This window comes from Sminthopsis crassicaudata, chromosome 6 (genome assembly GCF_048593235.1).
Source record: "Sminthopsis crassicaudata isolate SCR6 chromosome 6, ASM4859323v1, whole genome shotgun sequence".
NCBI classification, from domain to species: domain Eukaryota; kingdom Metazoa; phylum Chordata; class Mammalia; order Dasyuromorphia; family Dasyuridae; genus Sminthopsis; species Sminthopsis crassicaudata.
In genome coordinates, this window is record NC_133622.1 from 245467139 (window position 1) to 245476508 (window position 9370).

The window sequence follows — 9370 nt, forward strand, 5'->3', positions numbered from 1 at the left end:
TTTGTGCACTTGAAAGCCCTGAATACATTATTGTTGTATCTAAATCAAGTAACAGCCCTGTTCCTGATGTGGATTTTGTCACCATACTCAGCTCCCATCTCCCCCTGGAAGAAATTACATAACCTGGCCTCACCTAACACAGGAATGTTCCTCTGCCATGCCAGCCCCTTTTTCTACATATAAATTGATCCTGGAGAATCCATTTTGGGAAGAAACTCACTCTGACTAACCTTTCCCCTCTCAACTTGGCTTTTGACTTTTCAAATATTGACAACAACCACAGATATTGCCAAGTCCCCTCATTTTTGGTGGCTTACCTCTGACCTTAGAGCATAACCTTAATGACAATGACCTTGTTATTTATATTTGTAGCCCCTGTCCTTAGGACAGTAACTGAACACAGTTATTGCTGATGTTCAGGCATTTTAGTCATATCCAGTTCTTCATGACCAATTTGGGTTTTCTTGGCAAAGATATGGAGTGCATTGCCATTTTTTCCACTTCATTTTACGTAAGGATCCTTTAAATGAGCAGCCACAGCGCAACAGGAGATTGAGTGACCCAGAAGTAATCTCTGTAGATATAGGACTACCCTTTGGGTGGGATCCTGGCCATATTGAGATAGCTTCATAATGGGTGATGGCTCTCTCACTGAATGGCTGTGTGTGTGACCTCACAGGCCCTATGTAAGCCCACTGCAGGCAGCAGTCACTCTCTTTAACCTGGCGCTCTTTAACCTGGCTCCCTAGCCTGGGGTAGCCAAGCCAAGCCAAGCTGATGGATAGCCAAGAGAGGTAAGGAGTTTGGTAGTGAACATGTGGGTCTTCAGACCAGGTGTTCACTAAAGAGTTAACAAGTCAGATTACACGTGGCTGTTCTGAGCGTGCTATTGGTTATTAAACTACTATTCAAGAAATTGAGGCCAGAGATCTTTGAAGGCCTCAGAGGAGGCGAGCCGGGTAGAGTTGACACTGCCAAGGTCAGGGGTCAAAGGTACTCTGTTGGGCCTAGGACAGACATGATATATGTGTCTGCTAGTAACTGCTAGGAGGGCATGTTACAAGGAACTGAAGCAAACAGGATCAAATGCCTTGCCCAAGCTCACCAGGCTAGTAAATGTCTGAGACTGCTGAAAACATGTTCCTAAAGGGACACAACCTAAATGATGTGACACGGCTGTCCTGGCTATTTGCTTTGGAAAGGCCATTGTGCTTTCCAAAAGAACTACTGCCATGGCTTGGAAATCCTCTTTACTAAAAGTCTTTTCTGACTTGTTGCAAAAGGAAAGTGAAAAAGTTCAAGTATAACCTTAAATGATAATTGAGCCTCTTTTAACAGAGTACAAATAATCATATTAACAGACTGCTCTAAGTGGAAAGCAAGGTGGATAGTGGATAGAACACTAGATCCAGACTCAGGAAGAACTGAATGTGAATCTGATTTTAGACACATCGGTTGTGTGACCTTGGATAAGTCACTTATTCCCTGTTTGCCTCACTTTCCTCAAGTGTAAAATGAGGATAATAATAACACTCCACTCCTAGGGTTGTTGTGAAGATCAAATGAAATAATATTTATATATGAATGGTATTTATGAATGAAATATATTAGATATTTTATAATATTTGTTCTCATTCCTTCCCCAGTCTGGAATTGTTTTTTGTCAGGAGAAAAGTCCATGCTATGCATGCTCTCCTTAGCCAATTTCATATATCATGGATTTTCAGAATTCCAAAAGCTCAGCACGTCAGCATCCCACCCCAACTTTCAGGAGATCTCTATTAACTCCAGAGTGAAATGTAAACTCTTCATTCTGACATCTAAAGACCTGAACTCGGCTCCAATGTCTTTGATTGTTATTTGAAATATGATTTACCTCTGTACACATCAACATGTATTTGTATGTGTATATATGTATATCTGTGCATAAACATACATCCATATGTCTACATACATATATGTGTCTATATAAATTTAGATGGGTATTTGAGCATATGTGTGCAAACATATAGATATATTTTTCATTATACATGTACATTATATGTATTTTGTGTGTTTGTGCACATAGACACATGATATATATGTACATGTATGTTTATATTAAGTGGTAGAGCTATTTGTAATGTATATTATATTTTTTCACTTGATCTGAAATTTCATTTGTATAAGAAACTATGGGATTTTGAGGAATAAAAGGATATGATGGGCCAGAACTTTGAACTTGAAACAAAGGATTCTTACAAGATACTAAGTCAGTGGAATTGATAGAGACAGTAGTTATCTAATTTAGCAAGGTTCAGTATAACAAGGAAATGTTATAGGCCAGAACTTGAAACAAGGTACTAAGTGGAATTGAGGAGACCATGGTTAAATCTAGTTTGGCATTGATTTAATCCACAACAAATAATGGCTTCCTAGTGATAGTAAGATTGGTTTGTATTCAGTGTGGAGCTTATAAATTAGAAGTCTCAGCCAGGGAGATTCAGAGACAAGCAGACAGAAGGCTGGAGGCTCAAGACTGGAGCACAAGCCCTTGGACTCAGACAGATTCAACCCATCTCACATCATGTTGGTGCAGGCTCTTCTCCTTCTCTTCTCCACTGAAACCAAGCCCCCAGAAGGCCCCCAGAAAACCAACCTGGACCCAGAAAAGGAGACAAGACTTTGAAGGAGATAATAAAGGATTTGGATTTTAACCGCTGGCTGTACGTGTGGTGATTATTGAATTTAAACGAAGGCTGCCTCCAGAGACCCCAAGAAAACCTCAACAGAGAACGTTACAGTTTAGAGAGAATATTACATGTTATACTCACCAGGAAAAATCTTTTAATGGAAATTAGAAATACTCTACAGGTAATCAACACCCCCCCAAGACTCCCACAGTGACTCTTTGGCCCAAATTTTCCATATAGGGGATTAGGAAGAAATGTGTCCAACCAGAAGAACTTCAAATTCATCAAGCTGTTGTCAGAGTTAAATGACTCTGCCCCCTTGGATGTCCCTTTTATTATACTCCATTGTACATGACAATAAGTCATTTTAAAAAGTTCTCATCAAAAAAAATTATTTCATTAGCTAATCTTCTACTAACCCAGCTGAGCCTACATGGAACATCACTGTGTCACTATCTCTGTATATAAATATCTCTTGCTCTTCTGCCAGCTCCATTTCAGGAAAGACATCAAAGGGGACACTTCAGCTAGGGCCTGGCCCCTCTCCTGTCCACCCCAGTGATGGGTCTTTCTATAAGAGAAACTCAGGAAACTCTTCTGAGTTCAAACAGGACTGTTTGAACACCTACCTTCAGTTAACTTCACAAAGAGAAAAAGAGGGTATCAAGAGAAAGAAACAGATGAAGAAGGTGAAATAGGCAGGAAAAGCTACAAAAAAGAAATGGCCACCAGGGGGATAAAGAAGGCATTGGACACTGCTCTTGTTCATCTTCAAATCAGAGTTTCAGCCACTCAAAATCAGAAGGTGAAAAGAAGTCCAGGGTGCTAATGTGGACAGACAGAAATATTCTCAGCCTAGGAATCTAGACTTAAGCAAGAAAAAAACTTTCAAAAGCAAAGAAACTAGAGAAAGAATATTAAACTACAGTACCCAAAAGGATGCTCTTCAGAATACACCACACTCCTCCTCATTTGCGATATAGACACGGGGCCTGACAATAAAACCTTTTGAGATAACTGGAGTTGCTTTTTTCTTATCTCTATTTCTTTTCTGTAGTGTATCCTACCACTTGCCAGACAGTGAAAGCCAATCCCACAGGGACCAAACACTCTGATGCTACCTGTGGATTGCCCAAAATCTCCCCAAATGGATCCCTGTGTGGTTCTTTTCTCTCTTCACACACGAAGAAACAGGAACAGAAAAAAGATGTAAATGATTCATGCTACTTATCCCAGTGTTGGAAAGGGAATAATATGAAATTAGCATTATTGATTTCATTTTAACTTTCAAAATTTTCTCTAACATATCTTACCATATATAATTAAAAGGTAACTGCAATTATTTATTTATTTATTTATTTTTATTTTTGATTTTATTTTCTTTTTTATTTTGAGGTTGGGGTTAAGTAACTTGTCCAGGGTCACACAGCTAGGAAGTGTTAAGTGTCTGAGATCAGATTTGAACTCTGGTCCTCCTGAATTCAAGGCTGATGCTCTTTCCACTGCGCCACCTAGCTGCCCCACAAGTATTTATTACCATGACTTCATAATACCAATAGAAATTATAGGCCTTCTATGTCTTAATAGATGGATGAATATAATATATTCCATAAATACACTCATATATATATATATATATATATATATATATATATATATATATATATATATTCATTTTTAAAAATACTCTACCTACCTGGATAAGCTTCTGACTGTGAATTTCCAAACTTTGTTGTTACTGGTTTTTAGTCATGTCCAACTCTTTGTAACCGCATGGACCAACTATCCATGGGAGCAAAAATACTAAAATGGTTTGTCATTTTTCTCCAGGTTTATGCAGGCAGGATTTAAGTGACTTGTACAGAATCACACACCTAGTAGGTGTCTAAGATCAGATTTTAACTCAGATGTTCCAGACTCTAGGTCAAGTGCTCAATTCACTGTGCCATCTAATTGCCCTTATCTTCAAACTTAGATAAATTGATCTTCATGTGACAGTCCACAAATGGACACATGTTGTACTTCACTGGCATAGTCTTTGAGAACCCAGCTTCTCCTCTAGTCACAATGGCATGGAGATGGCATATGAATAAATAGCATAAAGAACTAATTCAATTTCCTAAACTTTGTTAATTCTCATTTTTAGAGCAATGTTAAAAATATTTGTTAATATATGAATTCAGATCAGAATGTTTCACCTAAGTTCATATAGAGAAATTATAAGAGTTGGGGTTATCCTGTATGAAATACAGATATTGATGATTATTCTCCATTGGAAGAAGCCATATTCTCAGTAGCAAGTATACATTTCCAGAGGGCACCAGTGAAAAGAGCATATAATCAATGTCAATATTTAAAGCCCTTTGTGAACTTTGAATGAATTATTTTTATCTATCCCAAAGTCAATTTTAAGATCAGAGAATCTTAAAAATCTAGATCTGGAAAGTGGCCCCACAGGCCAATTTGTCCAAATGTCTCAATTACTGATGAATAAAGCCAGTTCTAGTCTTTTAGTCTCTCCATTTATCCAAAAAACATATTGACATTTACTACTGCCTGGTAGTCGAATTGTGTTATGGGCCAGAACTTGAAACAAGGTACTAAGTGGAAGTGAGGAGACAATGGTTAAATCTAGTTTAGCGTTGATTTAATCCTACAACAAATAATGGTTTCCTAGTGATATAATGATTGGTGTATACTCAGTGTAGAACATGTAAGCAAGAACTGGGATTCCAAAAATCAATTGCACAAATACAAAAGAAGGAAGGCTGGTTGGCCATAAAATATGAGAAAGGCCAGGGAACTTATGAAATGAAAACCTGATATGATTCAACAGTGAGACATTAAGCCAATCAATGTACAAACATTTATTAAACACATACCATATGCCAGCTACTCTGGTAGGCACTGGTAAAAAGAAATATACTGAAAAAATGAGATAATTCTCACTCTTAAGGACCTTACATGTTATTAGAGGAAACAACAGACACACTCACAATAAATAAATGAAGGAATGAATAAGTGAATGGCTGGACAAATGAACAAACAAATTAATGAATGATAAATAAATAAGCTAACCAATTGACTGGTTGTTGTCCCTCATTTTTGAGGAGGACCAACATGACATCACTATGCTAGAGTGGAGTTACAGGGTGTCCAACTGTGGCTAAACAAACCAACATGAGCTTGGATTGCTCTGCCACGGGTCCGACACTCATCATCCCTATGAACATTTGGGATGGACTTTGCATATATTGTATTTTTTTCTATGCTATTCAATTCTTTTTTTTTCCTGATGAAATTGGGGTTAACTGACTTGCCCACGGTCACATAGTTAGGAAGTGGCAAGTACCTGAGGCCAGATTTGAACTCAGGTCATCCTTTCTTCAGGGCTGATGCTCTATTTACTGTCCATCTAGCTGTCCCTAAGCGAATTCAATTCTGCTTTGCTCATAGAGCACAGTACCTTCTCTGATGAGGGCCCACCATGCTGGGAGGTCCTGTGCCAGGATCTCTCATATCATGAAATCAATTCTAAAGTTCTGAAGAAAGACCCTGAGAGTATCCTTGAATTGTTTTTTCTGACTATCCTGTGAGTGAGTGCCCTATGAATTCTTCATAGAATATTTTTTTCACAAGCATGCATTTGGCATCTGAGCAATGTAGCCAGTCCAACTAGCATGAAGTTAAGTACTATGCCATCTGGAAAGGAGCTCACCATTCAGAAGATGGTACTTTAGGAGAGAAAAGTGATCTCTAAAAGACAGAAAAGTGATACCTGAAAGAGAACTGAAGAGAAAATACATTCTAAGAAGGAAAGATGATCAGTGCAAAGGCATGGTCTGTTTGGTGAATTTCAACAAATCAGGGTATATTAAAGGTTTTCCAGGATAATAAAAGGAAAATGATTTTAAGAAATCAAAGTAAAGCCATCAGGGGATCATTATCAGTGCTTTCATACAATGGAAGGGCTGAATACTTTGACTCAATGGGTGGAATTATATAGAAGTAAATTTTCAAAAAGTTTTATGACAATGTAAGCTGTCCAAAAATTAAGCAGGCTACCTCAATTAGCTGTGGGGTCTCTTTTCCTGAAGATATTTAAGAGAAGAATAGATGATCACATATCAGGGACATTATAAAGAAGATTCTTGTGCAAGTAGAGTTGAAATATATACATATTTCATATGTATATATATACATATTTCATATGTATATATACATATTTCATATGTATATATACATATTTCATATGCATATATATACATATATACACATATATATGTATATATATAGAGAGAGAGAGTTCCTTTCCAAAATCTTGGACATCCTGTGTACACAAATCCACATGTATATCTGTGCACATTTCTGAGCATATACACTAAAAATGATAGAGAGTAAAAACATGACTATCTGTATCTAGTTTCTGTCCAGATTTTATTACTATGTATAGATGGAATTATCAAGTATCATTACTCCATGGCAATAACAATAGGTCCCTAAAGTCTTGACTTGACTCTCTAATCCTTTCATCTCTCCACTTTCAAACTGTCTGAATTTCCTGAAATTTGAAGTTGCTTGATAGTATATACAAAAGAATAAGTAGGGAATGTCATACTGCACCTTTTTCATATGCTCTAGTAAAAACATTTTGCATATTGAACCTGTATTCTCCCAATTGCAATTGAAGGAAATGATGGTCTTCATTATGTCACTTCAATCTGTCTGTTCCTTCAAGAGATCAGTCTTTCCTCCTATGTGCTGCATCCATGCATTTAGGACATATGCACTTGATGCCTCCACTTCCTCACTGATTTTCAACATCTTTTAATGTGACTTCTGTCCTCCACATTTAACTGAAGCTACCTTCTTTAGAGTTTCTTATGATTTTTTTTTGCTGATGCAATTGGGGTTAAGTAACTTGCCCAGGGTCACACAGCTAGGAAGTGTTAAATGTCTGAGACCAGATCTGAACTCAGGTCTTCCTGATTTCAGGGCTAGTGCTCTACCCACTGCACCACCTAACTGTCCCTCTTATGAATTCTTATTGATAAATGCATGGCTTTTTCTCAGTATTCATCCTTCTTAGTCTCTATATACTGGTTTTATACTATTGACCATCTGTCTTCCAAATTACAATTTTGATACATAGATCTTTGTAATATTCCTCCTATCCTCCATCTCCTTTTCAGTATTTTCTCCTATAGGATGGGTCTTCTCTCTCTACACTCTCTTTTCCATAACATTACATCAGTTATCATGAATTAATTTGTCACTTTATTCAGAGAACTTTCAAATATACATTGCCAGTCCTTGTCTCTCTCTTGAGCATTTGCCCCACATCACCCAGATACCTCCATCTTGATGTCCCTTAAGGATGTCAAGCTTAACATGTCCAAATCAGAAATCAGCCTTTTCCTGCAAACACACCCTTACTACTAACTTCTCTATTTTTGTATAGAGCACCATTTCTTTTAGTCAACTAAGTTTGGAACCTCAATCTCTACATCAATTCTCTATTCCTCCCTTTCATAATCCACCCACATCCAACTTCCATGACATCTCCTGTATTTATTCACTTTTTCATCTTCCCATGGCTACTACTCTAGTAGTTCACGCTCTTATCACATTTTGTTCTCCACATTAATCTCTTTTCTGATCTCTTCCCAATTCAATTTATCCTGCACACAGCTTGCAAAATTCATATTCTAACACAGAGCTCTAAACATGTCATTTCTCTCACTTTGATATTACTTTTTTACTTTGTATATAAATTATATTTCTTGCCAATATAATTGTTGCAAATGTAAACTACTTGAGGTCAGGGATAGTTAATTTTTTTCAAAGGATTTTTGAATTGATTCGTATAAACCATGGGCATAACTATCCATCATTTTAACACATCAGTTCAAGTACCATTTCAAAAACTGCTGGAAACTCACCATGATTTGACCATTACTCTCACTCACTGTCTCATTTATTCACAGTTGACTTTCCAAAAACATTAGCACAGTGAATATAACTTAAGTACCTGCTTTGGATTGTATTCTATTTCTTTAGCTGAGCTAATTGTCTCTTACTGGAATAAAACATTGTCTCACGGAATGAAACATTGTCTAACTGGAATGAAACATTTTTAACTGGAATGAAACACTGTCTAACTAGAATGAAACATTTTAACTGGAATGAAACACTGTCTAACTAGAATGAAACATTTTAACTGGAATAAAACACTGTCTAACTAGAATGAAACATTTTAACTGGAATAAAACACTATCTAACTAGAATGAAACATTTTAACTGGAATAAAACACTATCTAACTAGAATGAAACATTTTTAACTGGAATGAAACACTGTCTAACTAGAATGAAACATTTTAACTGGAATGAAACACTGTCTAACTAGAATGAAACATTTTTAACTAGAATGAAGCATTGTCTAACTGGAATGAAATACTGGTTTCGAGAATACTAACCTTCATCTCAGAATTACCCCTTTCCTTTTTGAGTTCTCTTTAACATTGGATATTCCTGTTTTTGTCCCTTTACAAGAATAGGGCTGCTTGTGGTCCCAATACAATGAACTCTCCTGAAGAAGGAAGAAAAAGTCAGAGAGAAGCCAGGATAGGAACAAGATGTGGGAAAAGCATAAATCAAGAATTTTTTTCAATATGGAAAATACTTTAGACATGAGATAA

The 9370-nt window shown here is 36.8% G+C and overlaps 1 long non-coding RNA gene across 1 annotated transcript; it reads left to right on the forward strand.

Moving 5' to 3' along the window:
* Positions 1-730: 730 nt before the first annotated feature.
* LOC141546784 (uncharacterized) lies at positions 731-3690 on the forward strand. The gene is made up of 2 exons (XR_012483418.1): positions 731-794; positions 2579-3690. It is a non-coding gene; the product is annotated as an uncharacterized LOC141546784 (long non-coding RNA).
* The last annotated feature ends 5680 nt before the right edge of the window (positions 3691-9370 follow it).